This window comes from Psittacula echo (genome assembly GCF_963264785.1).
Source record: "Psittacula echo genome assembly, chromosome: 7".
Taxonomy (NCBI): domain Eukaryota; kingdom Metazoa; phylum Chordata; class Aves; order Psittaciformes; family Psittacidae; genus Psittacula; species Psittacula echo.
The window spans coordinates 45,620,412-45,638,994 of record NC_137740.1 but is presented as its reverse complement, the minus strand read 5'-3'; positions in this window follow the sequence as shown (position 1 = coordinate 45,638,994).

Below are 18,583 nucleotides of genomic sequence, written 5' to 3'. Positions count from 1 at the left end.
CATAACTGATGAGAACTATAATTAATATGCAAATAAATCATAGGTAGGAATCCCATAAATGTATGAAGTAATATTAGGCATAGATTGACTTCATACCCAGAGACATTTGTTCCATTTAAAGAAACATAAGTCATGTGTTAGACTCGTGAGGACCCAAAATGCCCCTGACAGCCCAGAGTGTGATGGCTTCCACAGGAGCACATGTAGGTGGGACCTATTTTTCTACAGTAGCTTTATTACAAGTTGTTGAACTTTCTGTGTCAAATCAGGAATGAAGTCTCCTGCCAATGACAAAGACTACAAAAAATAGCTAGTCCCCATTCAGTTTCTGCTCAGTATTATGACTAGGATACGATTAGAGCATGTCTACACTGTGGATTGTAGGCTGGCCAGCAATGCCAGAGTTACTGATAAATAAAGCAACAGACTACCAAAAAGTCTCTAGCTGAAGTAACCCTGCAGTCAGCATTCATGGCTATAACGCCAGAGTGGCTAGACTGCTGCTAGTATTTCAGCAAATCTGCATAAACCAAGGATGGCATTGCTCTTCAAATGCTGTAGTCTGCTATGGAGGAGTCCTAACTGCATCTTTTGATTTCCCTACCCAGTAAATTGCAATAAACTGAACATTAGGCGTTATTAGACAAGAACAGAGTTCAGGAAATAGAACATAAATTTACTATGGTGCAACCTGATGCAACCGCATCTTAAATATCCATGAGATATCTTACATATGTGCGCATTCAAAAGTGTACTATAGCAGTGGAAAAGACTCCCATGAAGAATTAAAGACTGTTAAATGAAGCTATGAAATGGTAGGTTCTAAGCAAAGACAAAGAGATTATGGATCACACATCACACAATTTCCAGTTAAACTATGGTACAGGTAAATTCTTGACAAACGATGTTGCAGATATCAAAGTTTATGCAATTTTAAGGGGAAACTTAATTACTTAAAAGCTATAAAAAGTGTTTGGATGAAGTATTCCTACATACTTGCCCTATTATAAATTCCTTAGGCATCCACTTCTGGTCATTGCTGCTGCAGACAACAACTAGGCAGGGTGAACCTTTAGTCTGAAACTGTATAGCTGTTCTTATGTTTATGTCCTTACAATGGAATCCCTGTAGGGCAGGTTATCATAGCACTAGTTTATAATCCAGAATGATAAGGAAGAGCTGCAGAGATATGTCAGCATGGGCTGTAACACAGAGTCCATACCCAAAGTAAATTAGTGAGTGGCCAGGAAGCAAGGAAAATTTGCCAGTGCTAAACTCAGTCCTGCTGTGACTGGATGGCTTCTGGCAGTTCACCAAAAAAAGTGGTGGATTTCAGCCATAAATATACTGAGTTTATGAAACAGATCAGTAGGAACCATTTTAGGTGTCCAGCTTTGATACAATGAGAGCACAGCCTCAAACTAATATTCTCCATGAAGCATATGTGAGAAACTATAAAAAGCACATAGAAAACAAAGGTAAAATTTAAAATATAAGAGGTAAGGCTTGCTTTGTTTGTGTTCATTTTTTAATCAGATCCTATCTTTGAAGTAAGGATTTAAGACACTTCCCATGCACAACTTCTGGCAAGTGTGTTGTCAACATTTTGTTGACATTTCACAGCTATACCTCAGCAAACACTTCAGACTGTTGGTGATTATTGTTAGACATACACCAACTACAGAATATTTAATTTCAGTAAAATATTATTCTGGGTAAGGAAATCTGAACGAGGCCTAAACTACAAAACACTACAGGAAATTCACTATGATAAGTAGAAAAAAACTCTACAATTTCCCTCTCTAACTGCTTATTGCAAACTGTTCCACTCTGTCATCTTTTAAAATCATAATGATCATAGCCATAGAAAACTGTATATTCTCCCACATCAATACCTACCTGTGAAGATACTTATTAGTATTCAAATTAGTGAAAAGTTTAACAGCCTGCACCATTGTATGGAACTTCATCCTGCACTCTGGCATAAAAATTTCTGTAAAAGAACATACAAGGTCTGTGCAAGTTGCCTACATTGTCAACCACAGCTATGAGAAAAACACTCTCCTCTCAAAACCATAAGCCTGATTTTTCAACCGCACTGCTGCTTGACCTTCTCTGTAACCAAGACTTCAGGCTGCTGTCGCTGGAAACATTATTTCTATGTACATTTTATACCTTTAGCTGTTTCTTAAGTTGTTTATTTTCAAAACAGAAGTGAACAAGATGACAACAATAACTGGTATTGTCTGAAGAGGAAGTTTTACTCTCACATAGTCATATAAAAAAATGTGACTGTTAAGTATCATGTCTATTGCTTACATGTTATTCCTGCCGGATGCCCACTCTGGCTTTCTCATGTGCAATGGGAATTCTGTTGATGGCTTCAGTGGAAGTAAACATGGACCTCTTTGGCAGGATTCACTGGCCACTGAAGTCATCAAAAATTTTTCAGTTGGCTTGGGCTTTCTGTTACATTGCAGTGTCAACTCTTGCCAACCTGTCCTAGGTCAAAGCTAAAATAGTTTTGCCTACAGACTGCAGGCCAACGTATTTCATTTCTATAAACTACAACAGAATTAAACACTCCAGTTAGGCCCATTAATTACCACAATAACTGATGCTAGAATCATTTAGTAGTTTAGTTTATTATAGGATCATTATTATTGTAAAGCTAGCATGAGCATTATTCCAGCTCTAGAAAGACTGCAAATCCCAGACTGAGATAACAGCATCTCCTAACAACAGCTATAGTCACAAATTAGAACTTCCCAGGGGTGGCAAAGTCAGAACAACAGCAGAAAAATGTCCCTCTGACACCATCTTTCCTGGTTGCTCTGAGGTGTTAAGAAGTTTACCAGCTGTGCAATAAGCAGCAAAGATGCTGTGATGCTGCTGATGGTATTGTCCTGTGCCTACTTCCACCTTCACCCTCCTGCTGCTGCACCAGGAGATTTTGCAGCAGTGATGTGGGCTGAAGGAAGCCAAAGACACCCACCCCTGCTTTCCCGTTGCTTCACCTACCCCCAGCCAGCAGTTTCACACAGCCAGGAAAAACTGACAGATTCTGACCCTCAGGCAAAATTCTGTTCCCCAAGCAATACACCCTAAGAAGCCTTGAGCAGCCTGGATCCAGCTCTTATTTAGATATGTCAACTTTTGGGTGCAAAAAGTTAAAATATATACATTACCCAAGTTAAGCATTTAGAGCTAAAATGGCAACGTTTAGATCATGGTGACAGGTACATGTAGGGCACAAAACACTGCAATACAGGCCCCAAATTAGCAGCCCACATAAACTAAACACAGACCAAAAATTGGGAGCCTGGCAGAGGTTCACAAACATAACCTTAAGATTAGCAATACATTTGCAATCCTTGGCTGTTATAATTACACTTGTTTCTAGCAAGGGTCCTCATAAAGATATTTCTGAAAATGTGGATTTCAGAATCATCTCCTGATGAACTCTAAGGAAGGAAAGACTATTATCTCCTCTTCCAAAGGGAATCAGCAAAAGCACTGCACATTAAGTGCTTTTCTACTTCATGGCTAAACTCTTCCTCCATGCCTTTTTGAGCTCTCCATATAAAGCAAATGGTGACTAACAGGCATAGTCCTGTGTCATGGTTTAAACCCAGCTGAACCCAGGACATCTTGGAACACAAAAGTATTTTTAATAGCCAAAGTATTACTATTTCTTTTAGCCTTTACTGTTATCTCAGTATCTTTGATCAATTAACAAATCATGTCTATTAAAAGAGCCATGAATATCTACGGAAAATGGCACTCAACTGCTTGGACTTGGTTCTTTGCCATTCCTTACCAGAAGAAAAGAGAACTGTGATTAGGTATCAGGGAGTTCTCCAAGAGAGGAGAAATTTTCTATGTAAGAAATTACTGGTGTTTATACCATGGATCCTACTCTTTGTTTTCCTACAAAAAGTAATATTTTCTTTTTCTTACACTAAATCATACACACACTATGCAATCTGGCCTTCTTTCCAGGGAGCTGGCTGCGTTTCCATAAACAATAACAATCTAACATTTATCAAGTCATAAGTTCTTCACGAAAGCATACAGCTGTATAAAAAGGCTTCTTTATCCCTAAAAAAACTCAAGTGCATTATAAAAAAAGGAAGCAGTTGCATGATTGTAGATCTTGGGGATGCAAGATCATCAGGGCTAGCAAATAAAATGGTCAAAACAGAAAGAGACAGATTTTCACTGATTTCTTATTTGTTCCTTACTGCACAAAAGCTGTATTACATACAGGTGCAACTGCAGATCAGAAATAAAAGCTTTCTGTTGTATTTTGAAATAAGCCAAACAAGAATTTTATTTCAATAAAAGACTTGCAGTGACATTATGAAATTACAAACCAGTAGGAAATTCTCAAACATGCTTGCCTACAGAACTGACTCAGTTTGGGTACAAAAGCTACCTCACATTTTTTTTTCTACATCTTGTCAGTCTTCCCTTCATTATTATACCCTTTATATTCCAAAAAGCATACCATGCTAAAAGCGTATAGAAGTGTTTTTGATATAGCTAATACAAAGTCTTATAAGTATACAGATGAAAGTGACAGAACTTTCACTCAAAATCTTTAGATTTCTCATTTTGTAATTTTACACTCCAGAATTCTCCTTTTCTGTGAAATTTTCAGAGGAAAGTTCTTAGTAAGGGTTTATAGAGGACTGAAAGCATATTACATTTCTGCTATCAATTCCATGTTACTGTTACAGTTTCCTTCTTCCCTGAATGCTTAGGAGGCACTCACAAATATGTGTTTCAAATACTAACCTATTTGATATATGTTATAGTGAGACAGTTGTAGTGTTCATATTGCCTCCTCCAACAATCAAGAACCTCAATATACATTCCAAAGGAAATGGAGATGGTTTAGGATAGGATTTAGATCCTGCCAGAAGGAGGCTGAGGTTATCACTCAACAATCAATGCATGTCTCCAAGATAAAGAGAAGTAGGTGGAATTAAAGAAACAAAGAGGAAAGACAGAGACAGCAAATCCTAACCTGCCCTCACCCCAAGAGGATTCAATGAAATGTACATACAGAAATGTAAAGCAGTCCTCACTTTCTCACAGTTAAACAGAAGGGCTTCAGGCATGTGCTAAAGGCTTCTATCAACTCCCCACACTGGTTCCAGTTTTTCCCTTTTATCATCATGTAATATACATAGTCCAGATTCTGATCCCCTTGCCGATACTGAATAGGGTACATCAACACAAACAGTTCACAATGGAATGGTGCTCAAAGTGAATATAGAGCCCCACTGGTTATTACACTGCACTCCAACCATTTAACTGACTACATAAATACCCTATTCTGGGATAAGTGCTGCAAACTTTTGCACCAATTTAGCCAGCTGACTTCTTCAAAGCTTCTTTGCAGTCGAACAGGGCTGTGCATGGAGAGACACTTCAAAGTTAAGCACAGTAACATTCAATCCAATGCAATTAATACTTGCAATCAAAGAAATCTATCTCAAAAAATTCCTTAGTCTGCAGACAGTATGGAAAATTGAAGATAAATGGAAAATATGGTCTTTCTTCCCTTATTTTCTAAATACACTAAAGCCTTCTCTACCAGTAATGATCTGTTCCCATAAATCTAAATGAAGAAAACCTGTTCACTGAGCAAAGACAAAGCAAGCTACAGTATATCACAGCAAAGGAAGGATCTAAAGATCAAAGGGTAAATACCATTTCCTGCAATGTGTTTTTTCCAGGATACAGCTGAGTTGCTCTACAGTAGAGAAGCAAAAGCTGTAAAAGGATGGGAGCAGTGCATATTTAGGCTCTGGCAGGTAAACACCCAGACACCAGAAAAAAAAACAAAACCACACTTGTGTAGTGGAATCAGTGTCTGGAGCCATATGAAATGGCTCCTTTTTTCTGTTGGGTTTTTTTGTGTTGTTTTTTTTTTTCCCTAGCATTTCATTTGAAATGTTCTTCTATATTAGCTTTTTTAGGCTTACTCAAAGTCAAGCAAATGAGAAGTGTAGCTGTGTATTCAAATTCCTAACTGCATGCCTTGTTTTGCATCAAAGAGTAACACTTACATGATGGCTCCTGATGGCCTGTGGATAAAGATGACTTCACTGCTCTATTCATACCACAGCATGAAGGCTTTCCTTAAATCTAAGAAACATTGTATGATGTTATATGACCATGATGCACAGAGAGAAAAAACACATCACAAGAACAGCTGCAAACAGAAAAGTAATAGTAATTTTGTAAAAGCTTTGTGAAAGGCTTCAAATTCCAGCTCTCAAAGTTATCAAACTAAAGCCTTTACCCTCAGTGCATTATATCTTTTAACTCTATTGACTATTCCTTTGTATTACCATGCCCCTAGGTTTTTCCAAGAGGTTCTTACAGAGCATTAGATACTGCAAGCACTATAGATTCTTGTGAAAATGATGTGAAACTGGGAGCAACAGAAGTTATTTGGAGTCCTTCTCAAACACACTGTACCTGTCAACAATGCCTCTTACACAGTCACTCTCAGTGACAAAGATGCTTCCCTGTTGCAAAGAGAAGAGATGGGTTAGGAATAGATGTGCTGCTGCTGCACGAGGGTTAAATACAACCCTTAAAAGTGCTGGCTTTCAGAAAAAACACAGTCAGGTGTTGGAGCAGTTTGAGACTAAGCAGCAAGACCCGTGATATACACTGCCCACAACACCAGAGAGCCACTGAGCAAGCACCCACAAAGTCAGTCAGGATGGTACACGGAGTGCTCATGGACAAGGAGGCAAAATTCATTTCTGAAGCCATTCATTCTGTTAGGACTACACAACTGTAGTCCTACTACTACACTACTGCTGTGTTTGCCAAGGCAGCCCAGTTCTGCAGTCAGAAAGATTTCAACTTCTCTGTGAGAAAGGAGATAGAACATGTTAACCATGGAAACACTAGGGTTGCCAGCCCACTCAGGCAGGTGAGGTTCACACACCTAAAAAAATATAGAGCCCTGCAAAAGCCAGCTGTAGTCTCTCTCAAGAGAAAGAAATATGATTAAGACCAAGACCATCTTAATTCATTTATTTCCCCCCGTCCCCCCGGGGAGGGAGGAACTGATTGTATGCCTGCCCTGGTCTCCTAACACCAGTCAGCAAAGGCCACAGCAACTGCTATGCTGAGGCACACGCATCAACGCTGGTCACAATTCAGAAGTCTTCATGTAGCCACAGCACTAACCAGTAGGCTGAGATATTCCTGTAAGCATAGGGAAAATAAGCTATTGCCACATGGTAACTGCTGTGAAGTGTAGCTTTTTCACATGGTGATTATCAGAGCCAGCCCAGAGCAAAGAGAGCTCCTTTGTTTGTTTTTACCCCAAAGCAAGGGTCTAAGGTTTTTATTTATTTGTTTTCCCTGACAGCTAGGGACTACATTACTTTTGTTCTGAAAGCCAAGGACTGTTTTTTTACATTCCCTTGACAACCAAGGCTCTATGGCAGGGTTTTCGTGACTCAGGAGACAGACCAGTTATTTACTTCAGTGAAGAGAGACAGCTTCAGGTATGCCCCAGAGAGAGATACACCCTGGTTTAGGACAGTGCTTGAGGACAGTATTTATCGTCACTTGTCAGAGTAGCTAGCAGTGGTAGAGGCCTCTTCTTGTCTGTACTTCACCTATCAACTGCCCAAAAACCTTGGTTTGAAGGTGGCCTGCCCTAGATGCTATCCAGAGTCCTTCCAGACAGCCAGCACAGCTACACGTTGCACCTCTGTCATCCCTCTCCTGTGACTGCAGTCCACATCCACAAAGAACAGGTAAACATCTCCATCACTCCTACTTCTAGCAGTCCACAAGCTGATGAGCCATTTCTGTCACTGTTACATACACTTTTGCCTCTAAAAGCACAAATGCAGCCCTCTGATCATAGCGATATCTTTAGAGATAGACTTCAATATTATCAGCCTTCCTCTGCATTCACACCACCAATACCTTGTAGCAGAACATGCCTCCTTCTCCACATATCCTTATGTGATAAATTCTAACAACCATTTTGCTGCTAAACCATAGGCATTGCTTCATACTCCCAAAAGCTCCAAGTTACACTTCATTGTCACTTAAGAGAAGCAGGATAGTTCCTACTAGTATTGTCTGTTCTACTGCCAAAATGGAAACCGCTTTTTCCTCACATTAAACAGTACCAGTACATTTAAACACACTCTACCATGCAGCAATCTCTATTATTTCTTAGTTTTATGTAGGAGCAGCAGCTTTCAGCCCAGTGGTTTTCATGCAAAGGTTTTATTTTAAACGCTAAAAGATAAAAATCACAAAAAACTGAGGACAACTACAGTAAGATTGCAGCTGTACTGAAATGGTATCAAGTGAATGCAAACCAGTAAAAGGCAATGACATTGTACATTGGCATTAGGGTGTCTCTGAACTATCACAAGTACAGTTAGTTATAGTATTGTTTCCTGTCTGAATCTAAGGTTTCTCCCTAGTTTTATTTTTAGTACCTTTTCTGAACATTAAACAATTCAGCCAACTACTTAATTCTAAGCATGTGAGTAGTCCCACTGAAGTGAAAGTTCAGTGCTTTTTGAATGTGAATTGTCCTTAGTTCTCTAAAAGCCATTTGAATTGTATTTAAATGTAGAGAACTTTCATACCTGCAAAAATCTAAAAGTAAGAAACAATTTTCTATTGAAGTTCATAGCTAGCACTTCAACTAGGCAATAATGTTGACACTCGTTGGCTTAGTTCTTTATTTTATGGAGAAAACATACAGAGAAACTCACTCAATTTACCAATCCTTTATGAAATTTTCATTACTGGCCTCATATAACAGCAATCGAAGATAGAAACAAAATATTATTTAACAAGGTTTTCTATGACAACATAAAGAGTGACTGCTAGCTGAGTGTTGATTCAGACATATTTCGGCCAAGGTCACTTCCCTGCTAGAATATACATCCCATAACCATACATAAATTTTATTTTTAATAAATGACCACTAAATGGTTGTATAGAGTAACCTGTGGCTAACTGTAGTTTATAATGAATACCTGTTGTAGCAATATTAACAAATACCTTGCACATGCTGACTGCAAGTCAGCGTTGCCATCACTACCTTGTTGGTTGGTGGCAAACCAAATGATATTGGAACACATCAGTGGTTTCCATTGGTGAGAAATCCATGTCTTTGCTACATCAACTTTCACACTCCTAAAGTATTCCTCAAGTTTGTACTTTTTAGACATTTGGCTTTAGAAAGCTTACAATTTATAAAGGAATAGTGGCTGATCCAGAATGTCACTGTGGCAAGGCTGTTCCCTATAGGCTACCCAAAACATAAACATGCTTACACGAAGGCCGTGTGGTCTGAAGCTGGAAGTAGGAGTCTGGGGTTAAAAATAAGCCAGCTGCCAGCTCCTTGTGTGACCTTGGGCAAGTCTTTCAACACCCTTATCCTTCAGTTCCCCAACTGTGGAACTAAAAGAGTGATGGAGAGGGCTTTGTGAAAGTTATTGATTGATCACTGTTTGCAAAGCCTGCTGAGATGCCACTTGGAAAAGCATTAAATTGTATGTGTTTAAAGGATCAATGTGTGTTATGACATTATTATTGAAATACTAGTAAATACATTGCACAAAAAAAAAATTGAGAAGATAGGAAGAGAAAAATAGTTGCAAACCAACTTGCAAAGGAGGACTTATATTTGGTACATTATGTCTGATCTTGTAGCAGCAGTTAAAGAAAACATGAGGCGAACCTTTTGTATGGAGGGGTCTGATGCCAGGGGCACTCAACACCATCCAGAATTCAGCACCCTCACTCTTCTCAAGGACTTATTTGGGAGCCACATATTCAAGTCTTCACAGTGGTGACCTGTGCAATTGGTGCAATTTTCTTAAGGTAGATCATCCAATTTTTTCAAAAAGCTGCCTTGTAATATTCATGTAAGAAAAGCGGTTTTATTTTTATGCTTTTTTCAACCGCACGTACATTTAGGTAAATTCTGATTCTGCACCTGTGCAAATGCAAGGGGCATTTTACACTTTTCTTAAGTACTGACACATTTACAACTGCAATTTCTCCAAAATGTCATTCAGCCAAGATTGATTATTTGCTGCAAAGTGAGCAGAGGAAAGAGAAAGAAAGGAGCTGTCAAGCATTCTTGCTTTTTTCTTTAGGAAGGAGAAAAGAGAGGCTTATCTTTGGAAAGACAGAGCCTTTTATTAAAGGATGAAATGAGCACTGAACAAACAGTATGTGGAATTCCAGATATGCTGATACTAACAGAAGAAATAGTTAAGATGGCAGAAAAATCTTGTGCTTTCAGAGACTTCAAAGGCATTTGTTCTAGATATATCTCCATTAATTTCCTGGGACTTGCTGATTCATGTGGTCCATTTGCATGTGATGCATTTAGCCCATTGCCCCTCTCCCCAAAAAACTATCAGGTCATGGTTTTTCTTAATTTATTCCATTTCTCAAGCTTCCTCTTACATCTTAAAATAGTACTGTCATTCAGACCTCCATGTGGCCATTGAACTGCTCCACTGCAAATTATCACTATATTCTATTAGCATTTTGTTATGGATGTACTCTGGAATTATTATATAATCAAGACTTGCAACAAGCTACATAGAATACAAAGGTGCCTTTTCTCAACTATTTCTCTCTCAAAAACAAATCACAAAGAAAGCCACCTTGATTTCCTGTGACCCAAAAATTTGCAGTAACTTCTTTGATAAAGTAACAGGATTCCTTTCATTTTTGCTGTTATAATCCTCATAAAGTAATGGCCAAGGACCAGGTTCTGGTACCTTTATTGACACAAAATAGTGTTGAAATCTGAGAATCTTCCAACTGACTTTGACAACTTGCAGAGTAAGGCTATTAAATTAAACAAGGCACATCTGTGAATTCTAAACCAAGACCCCAACATATGGTTCAATGCCTTTGCCACTGCTGTTAGAAAACTGATGTATTTACTTACTAAGCTTAGACATTCAAATAGATTTATAGCCTATTCTAACAATAATAATGAAAAGTTGAGTCTCCAATTAGTCAAGAAACCTATATAGCATATGCTTCTATAGACCTAGATATTAGCCAAGATTTGGGCATTTGCAGCATAATTGTCCCTCTAAACCTATAACTTCATCTTTAAAGGACCTGACAGTTCTTCCCATCTGTGATAAGAATTCAGCCTGCTAAACAGTAAAAGCTGTGGTAAAAAACTCACCCCCTCCACCTGTCTCATACAGAAACAGACAAATGTGCTCCACTTAGTTACAGTTTTGTTAGATGAAGTAACGTCCATTGGGAACTGGACAGAAACTATTACACCTCTTTTGCACAGGACCATACATACGTGGCCTAACGTGTTTTAAACTAGAGATATATAAACAAAGTGGAGCCACCAACTCCCAATATTTGACCTTGATTTTATAAAATGTACCCAAATGCAGATTCACTGAAATTGCAATTGACTTTGCAATCATTTTGCCTTTTCTTCTGGGTCATTGTAGAAGCACAGTGAATTGCTATTATGCTTAACTAAGTTTAGAATATCATGTCTGCTTCTGAAGCTAATTGACTCTTCTCAACCTCTTCAGGAAGCTTTGCAGTACTAGAGCACACACAGCTAACTTGCAACAACTGGGTTTTGCATTGTGTCTTTGATGCAGAGTGTGGGCTTCAGGCAAGGCCAGGAAGTTTGAAAATTTTAGTGCATATATATGTATTATTTTTAAGATGTCAGGATCCTTTATCATATATAATATTTGAAAAGCTGCCTAACAATCACCAGAAAAACGGCAGGCAAGATACAGGAAAAAAGTTGGACACCAAACTACAGTGCTATGTGTTAAATGCACATTCACAGTAAGGCCTGTGCAATTGCTAGGAAGACTCAGGTGCCCCAGCAGCATCCCTCCTCCTCCAGGCTAAAAGCCACATTGCACTTTCCAACTCTTGCTCACAGCCCAGTCTATGTGTACTCCATGGGGAACATATAGCTGCCTCTCTATAGCCTCTGAATCTTTCAAACTCAGGTTTAGGGGTTAATTAGGACATGTTCCACAGCCCCCTGCAAAGGGGAAAAGTCCAGCCGCTTAGTACAAGGCCTTAATCTTACATTTAGTGTAACATGGCAGAGGAAATACTATTACCTTGTAAAGCAATGGAAAAGTTCCAGCACAGTTTTGAAAGCATTTCTTTTCCACACTAGCTTTCACAGGCATGCTCCTCCACACATGCATTTCCACCCCTCCACCCCCGGGTTGCAGCACACCTGCCCTTCACTCACAGCTGCTTTTAAATTCCTTAATTAGAACACAGGTGAAGCTTAAGGCACCATACCATGGTTATTTCAAATATTACAACCTGTGTGGGTTTTAAACACCACCACTGGTCCCAGAGATGGCTGTTAAAAGTACTAATGACTGGGATAAGGCACTTTAAGAAACAAGGAAATACATTCATGTCTCCCTTTTCAGAATGTTATTTTTTACTCTGCATATTGTTTGGTTAAAACAACAACTTCAAAGTCTGAACGCATAATAAGCATCAGATAGAGGGAAAGGAAAAGATATGAAAGCTTAACTCCAAGCTGCTGCGAGTTCATTCCATACCAAAGTAGACAAAACACAGTAAGTCTTAAGGCTCTTTGGAAGGACAGAGTTTATCGCAGGTTACGATTTGGCCCATTTGGCTGACATTTTACTTCTCCATCCAAGCCTGGAACTTGGCAGACAACACAAGTTTCTTTTTCTCCTCAGTAAAGTATCTGACTCTCTTTCCAAGTACTCAAACAACTGGGCCTAAAGTTCACTTTTGCTGTATTGACATTAAGTGATTTACAAGACAAATTACAAGAAAACAGACAAACAAAAAGTTCTAAATTTAAAGCACGATATGAAGTCACTGCTAAAGCTGAATCACCATTAATGCTCCCCTCACAAGAAAGTTATTTCCTGTAGGCAAGATCAGCAGTCTCAGACTCACCTGCATGCAGACAGCAAGGGCCAGCAGCAGACAGGATTCCCCAGCACCAGTGCAAGAATGGGCCATGCAAGGCTGTGGTAGAGCTAAAGACCGTTACCACAACAACTTTGATCAAAAAGGGGAATAGGGCCTTGGGCTGTGCTTAACTAGGACTCCTGGGCCCAGAGGCAGGTAAGGCTCGTTAAGGCAATTAAGGCCCCCAGGCCCTGCACTTAGCAACCTGTTTCAGGGACTTCCAGAAAGCAGGTGTGAAACACTGGGCCAGATCTCATCTTGAGCTTACAAATCTGGCAACTATCCCCTCAGTTTCCAATGACTCTCAATTTTAAAACAGTTTTCCTCTTTTCTCAAATGGCCTAGCAATTATGCCCAATTTTGTAGTCATTGCTTAAGCCTAACAACTAACACCTGAATTTGACCTCAAACACAGAATCAGTTAAAAGAAGTGGGGAGATGGAAAATACGTCTTTGGTTATGCAATTCATCCCACACCAATGGAAAGTTGTTCCCAAAACTTTTCTGGTTTTTGAAACCAGTCAATCCATGAGATTTCCACTAGCTCCCTTGGGAGGTATCCTACACCATATGAACTGAAGTTTCCTGATAGTCAGATTAAGTTTTCTTCTGCCCAATTTCATGCATTTATTCCTAATAATACACCCTGCAGCCATCCTAGAAGCCCTCCTCTCTTCTTAACATTTGGACCCTTGCAGTATGCTAGACAGTTCACATATTCTCTTTAGTCGTTGTTTCCTCATTCAGATATTTCTTTTGGAAAATAAACTTGGCAGAGACCAGAAGACAGCTCTATTACCATCAAACCTCCTGTGAATGCAACTGGAAAAACAAAAGCTCCTCAGTTCAGCACTTCAATGTGCAAATAACACACATTGAAGTTAACAGCAATCCCCAGAGTGGTGATTCTCAGAAGCTCTATACATGGAAATCTCACTCAAGGACAGAGAAGGAGCTTGAACCAGCTTAAGAATTGAGGAGGAAGATAGTGTGTTCTCATCACTAAAGCATGAGTTGGATTATCTGAAGCTACTCCTGGCTCTGCCATCAAACTACTGTGTGGTCTGCTGTGGCTTTGTTTCCCTATCTATCAAATGGGTTTATGGGAATTTGGCTTCTTTTCTTTCCTCTTAGCATTTCTTTTTTCAACCAAATAATTGAGGGGAGAATATTACCACAGGAAAAAAGGTCTCTGCAAAATGCCTTGAGCCCTAAAAGCATCAGCTTATGTACCACATAAATAGTTAGAATACTGACAGAATTAAAAATTTCCTCCTGTTCACTTGATGAGGAGGAAGCAATACACTTCCCAAACTCAAGGAGAAATTTGTGACAAAGGAGTGTCAAAGGTCTGTAGGGTGGTGCTGACGTTCCTGGTTTAACTGGGAAGTGAACAGGAGAATGGCAATCTGTCACAGGATATGATGGACTGTTTCCTTGCTCTCACTATCCAGCACCTGAGCACTGATGTAAGTGGTAACTAAAGTGTGACTGGAGTACCTTTTTGGAAGCATTCTCAGTGCAAATCTCAGCACCACTATGCTAGGTTGGTATGCTACTGCCAGACTAGTTTACAGATTATGAGAAGCATCATTTAATTACTCTAGTCACTAAACAGCTTCAGCACCCACAACACTCACCAGAACCTAAACCCCAAGATAACTTTAGTGCTGAGTTTGGAGCACCCATTCCTCCTCATTCACTACTTCCTACAGATAGTATGTCTACTAACCACAGCAGCATTAGCACCCAAAACCAGCTAGTTTTTTTTCTCATGACCAAAATTACACAGTGGGATTTGGATGAATTGCACAAAACTGCAGCTGGCTTTTCAAACCTACATGGGAAGAAAACTAGAACTTTCTGCAAGCCAAAAGGAGATTTCTCCACGTTATTTTCCAGGGCTCAAAAGCTAGAATAGAAACTAGTTTTTACAGAGATGAACCTTATGAGGTAGAGGCACAGGGACATACAATCCGCTACCTCCAGTCTTTTTCCTGAGCTCCTGCTCCTGGACATACGTACTGAAATATTTTTCAGGAAGCAGGTACGCTATGCCAGAACTAATTGTGAATGGGTTTACCACCCAAAGGAGATAAGAAACTTTGCTTGAGAAACTATTTCAGAAAAAAGAATTCTTCCTCCCCTGCATCAGCCTCCATTACTGTTTCAGTTCAACTTCAGTCAATCTTTTCTAAGCCTATGATAGAGATTAGAGCAGTATATGGAAAACCTGGCAAAGCTATACCTCCTTCCTGACAGCCCATATACTTCTTTGTGAGTTAAATCAACATGATACATGCTATCTCAGCTCATCTACAGGTTATTTCATACAATTAATGAAAGTGATTCATCTAATGCCGTACGATGAAAGTTAAATCAGAGCCAAGTCCTCAGTACAATCTCCTTAACAACATGACAATGACTCCTTTTCCTGTATTATTTTCCTATCTTTACTGCATCCTGTAAGACTAGGCTTAATTTTGCAGAGATTCATAATTATAAGGATGACCTGGACAACATTTCTTGCTCTCATACTAGTCTATCTCTGTTCATTTCACAAATCTTGATGAGAAAACTTCTGAATTGATTTTGAAAAAATTGCTCTCTCTACCAAAAGAACTTTCAAGATTAATTCAACAGTGCTGTTGACTGGCCTGAAACCCTATAGCAGCCCACTACGATGAATAATTTTAATACCTCTGCCCACACTATGTCTAACAAAAATGTTATTATCCTATAACTTTATGTTTATACCCAATTATTTATACAAAGGAGAGGAAAACCATAAAGAATACCCCTCAACTGTGGATAGATTTTCAGCAGAACAATTTTACAAAGTTCTTTCTTCAAAGGAATATGTAGGAAGAAACTCATTTGTCTCTGCTCTGAAATGAAAGTACACATGACTACCCCTCTAATCAATCACATCCTTTGTATTTATGTAGCTTGGTATGGTTTGTGTTTTCATGCTGTTCTTTTTATTATAAAGAATTCAGGCCCCTATGTGTAGTCAAAACCAGTTTATGAATGCACAAAAAAAAAAAATCCTGGTATCAATCAATATCTTGTCTAAAGAGGGAACAATGTTATTACTATTCAGTGACCAGTAACATTAAGTGAACGAGGTGCACATTCATCCAAATTGTTCTATGAAACTACTTAGATTTACAAATATGAAAGTACAATGGCAAGGTCTTTTGAATTGGTAAATCAGAAGAACTTTGCTGAACCTATAGCGGTTAGTATCACTGCGGGTCTTGGCCCACAGAACAGTCCATCAGTGTTTTAAATACACCTTCCTACTATATATATAAAGATGCTGTATTATCTTAATATGTGTCGTCAATATTAAAGGACTTTGTTATATAAATGTATTTCTACTGCCATTAGTAGAAATACAACAGCAGAAAACAAGTATAACAAACAAATCAAGTCCCGTATGGAAACATAAAATTTCAATGAAAATTAGCCTCTCCACCTCCAAAAGTTAACTGGCCCATCCGTAAAAATATTATGTACCAAACGTAATAATTTTAATGAAGAAGGAAAGAATAAACCTCTACATTAGAAATTAAAACAAACAGTACCAAAAACAGTAAATTGAGCTAATAAGGTCCAGCAGAAACATGAACCACCCAATCCAGCAGACAATATTTGAAAAAGGCTAAGTGGGAACAAGACACAGAGACAAGATGAGAAAAAGTAACCATGTCATGTAGAACAGATGTTCAAAAACAAACACAATGGCATAAATAATTATATGTTAATCAAAGCCTTAATACAAGAAAAAATAAACAAAAAATATATATTGTCAGGTTTCACAATTGCTTCTGGTTTTGTACAACAGAATTTGCACTTGCAAAAATCCCCCTGCAAAGAAAGCCACAGAGGAGATGCAGGTAAAAACTACGTCAGTAATTCATACATGGATGTCTCTAGCTAGCTGGTGAATTCAGATACTCTAGCTGATACACAGTTGAATATCTGAATTCATGAGTGAAAACATTCACCTATTCATAAATAATTTCCAAGTGCATCATTTGCTGCCACAGTCTGCTTCTTAGAAGAGGACTGCTGAATTTCACCTTACCACTCTATATTCTCAAATTCAGAAGACCAAAGGTAGTTATCTAGTGCATCTTCAGTCTTCATGTGTTAGAAGAGGTTACAGAAGCAGTGCTAAACACACACAGCCAAGGAAAATTCTTATCCAGTAATAGATGAGACATAATCCATGAGGCCTGAGCAATACATATCCAAGTCAGGAATTAGCACTCAACATGAGTAATGCTTCCAAAAGTGTAATCTCAGAAGAGAAAAACATTAGAACAGTGCAAAATATTCCCAGTTCAAAGACGTTAATGACTGTATACATAAACATGAAATTTCAGAGGCTCTGAAATTTAAAAACACTTTCAGATGGTTACAGTCATGTTTCTCTGCGATTATGAAACACAGACAAAGTAAAACTGTGGCTCAGGAGGCAATAACTCCGTTTCTTCAGTTTCTGAAACCAGAAACTGCCTTTAGCTCTGATGCAACATTTGAATTTTAACCTAAGGGATATAAATTCTCCTTTTGATAATCCTGCTGTCATGATTATGTACACAAAACTATAATAACAAAGACACAGACCCGATAACTGGAAATATAGGAGACTGAAGGTCTTCTGAGGTCTGACCATAATAAAGGTGAAGCAATTCACACAGCTGGGGAAAAAAGCATCATGTGACCATGCTTATGCTGTCTTTACATGCACACTCTTATAAACACATATACAAACATATCTGGAGAAACAACTAACAGAGGAGAACAGGATTTCATTATTATTCTAACCTGTCCTTAGCAAAACTTTCTTAACTTGTTGAAACCAACCAAACAAAAAACAACATCAAAACCTAACAACAACAACAAAAAAAACAACATAAACACAAACAAACAAACAAGCCACAAAACTGCAGGCCTGTCTGACAAACATGTATAAAACCAGAATCAATCCAGTAAAACACTGAACTTTGATGTGCGTGCTTTTCTGAATTAAGGTGGAAGAGAGCCCTATTCTGCTACTTTTAAATGTACTTACAACTGACTGGCAACATTTGAAAAATCAGATCCTTGTTCACACTTCTAATATTTTAAGTGGCCTGGGAAAACATAAATAAAACTAATTAAATGCCATAGCTAATTTATTTAGTCACTTCTTGCAAGCGATATGAAAGTACACATCTAGTGCATGAACTTGTACATGGAAAGTCATCTCTCTATAACAAAACTTTTTTTTTAATCTCCTGAGCTGGTCCCAGCTGCTTTTCATACATCTATAACAAACTTTGTGCCAAATGAACTGCTTATATATTTTTCCAAACAAGCCCCACTTTACTTTTTCCAATCAGTCCACACAGATGGCAAGTAAAGACTTTAGTGTCAATCTGGTGGAGACCATCACTGAAGTTCTTTTGCCAAGAAAAAACAGACTAAACATTAATGAGGCCAAATAGAGAAGTTTGTTTTACAGGCTGAAAGTACTAGATCTCTCTGGACATACAAAAATTCAATAGTCACTTTA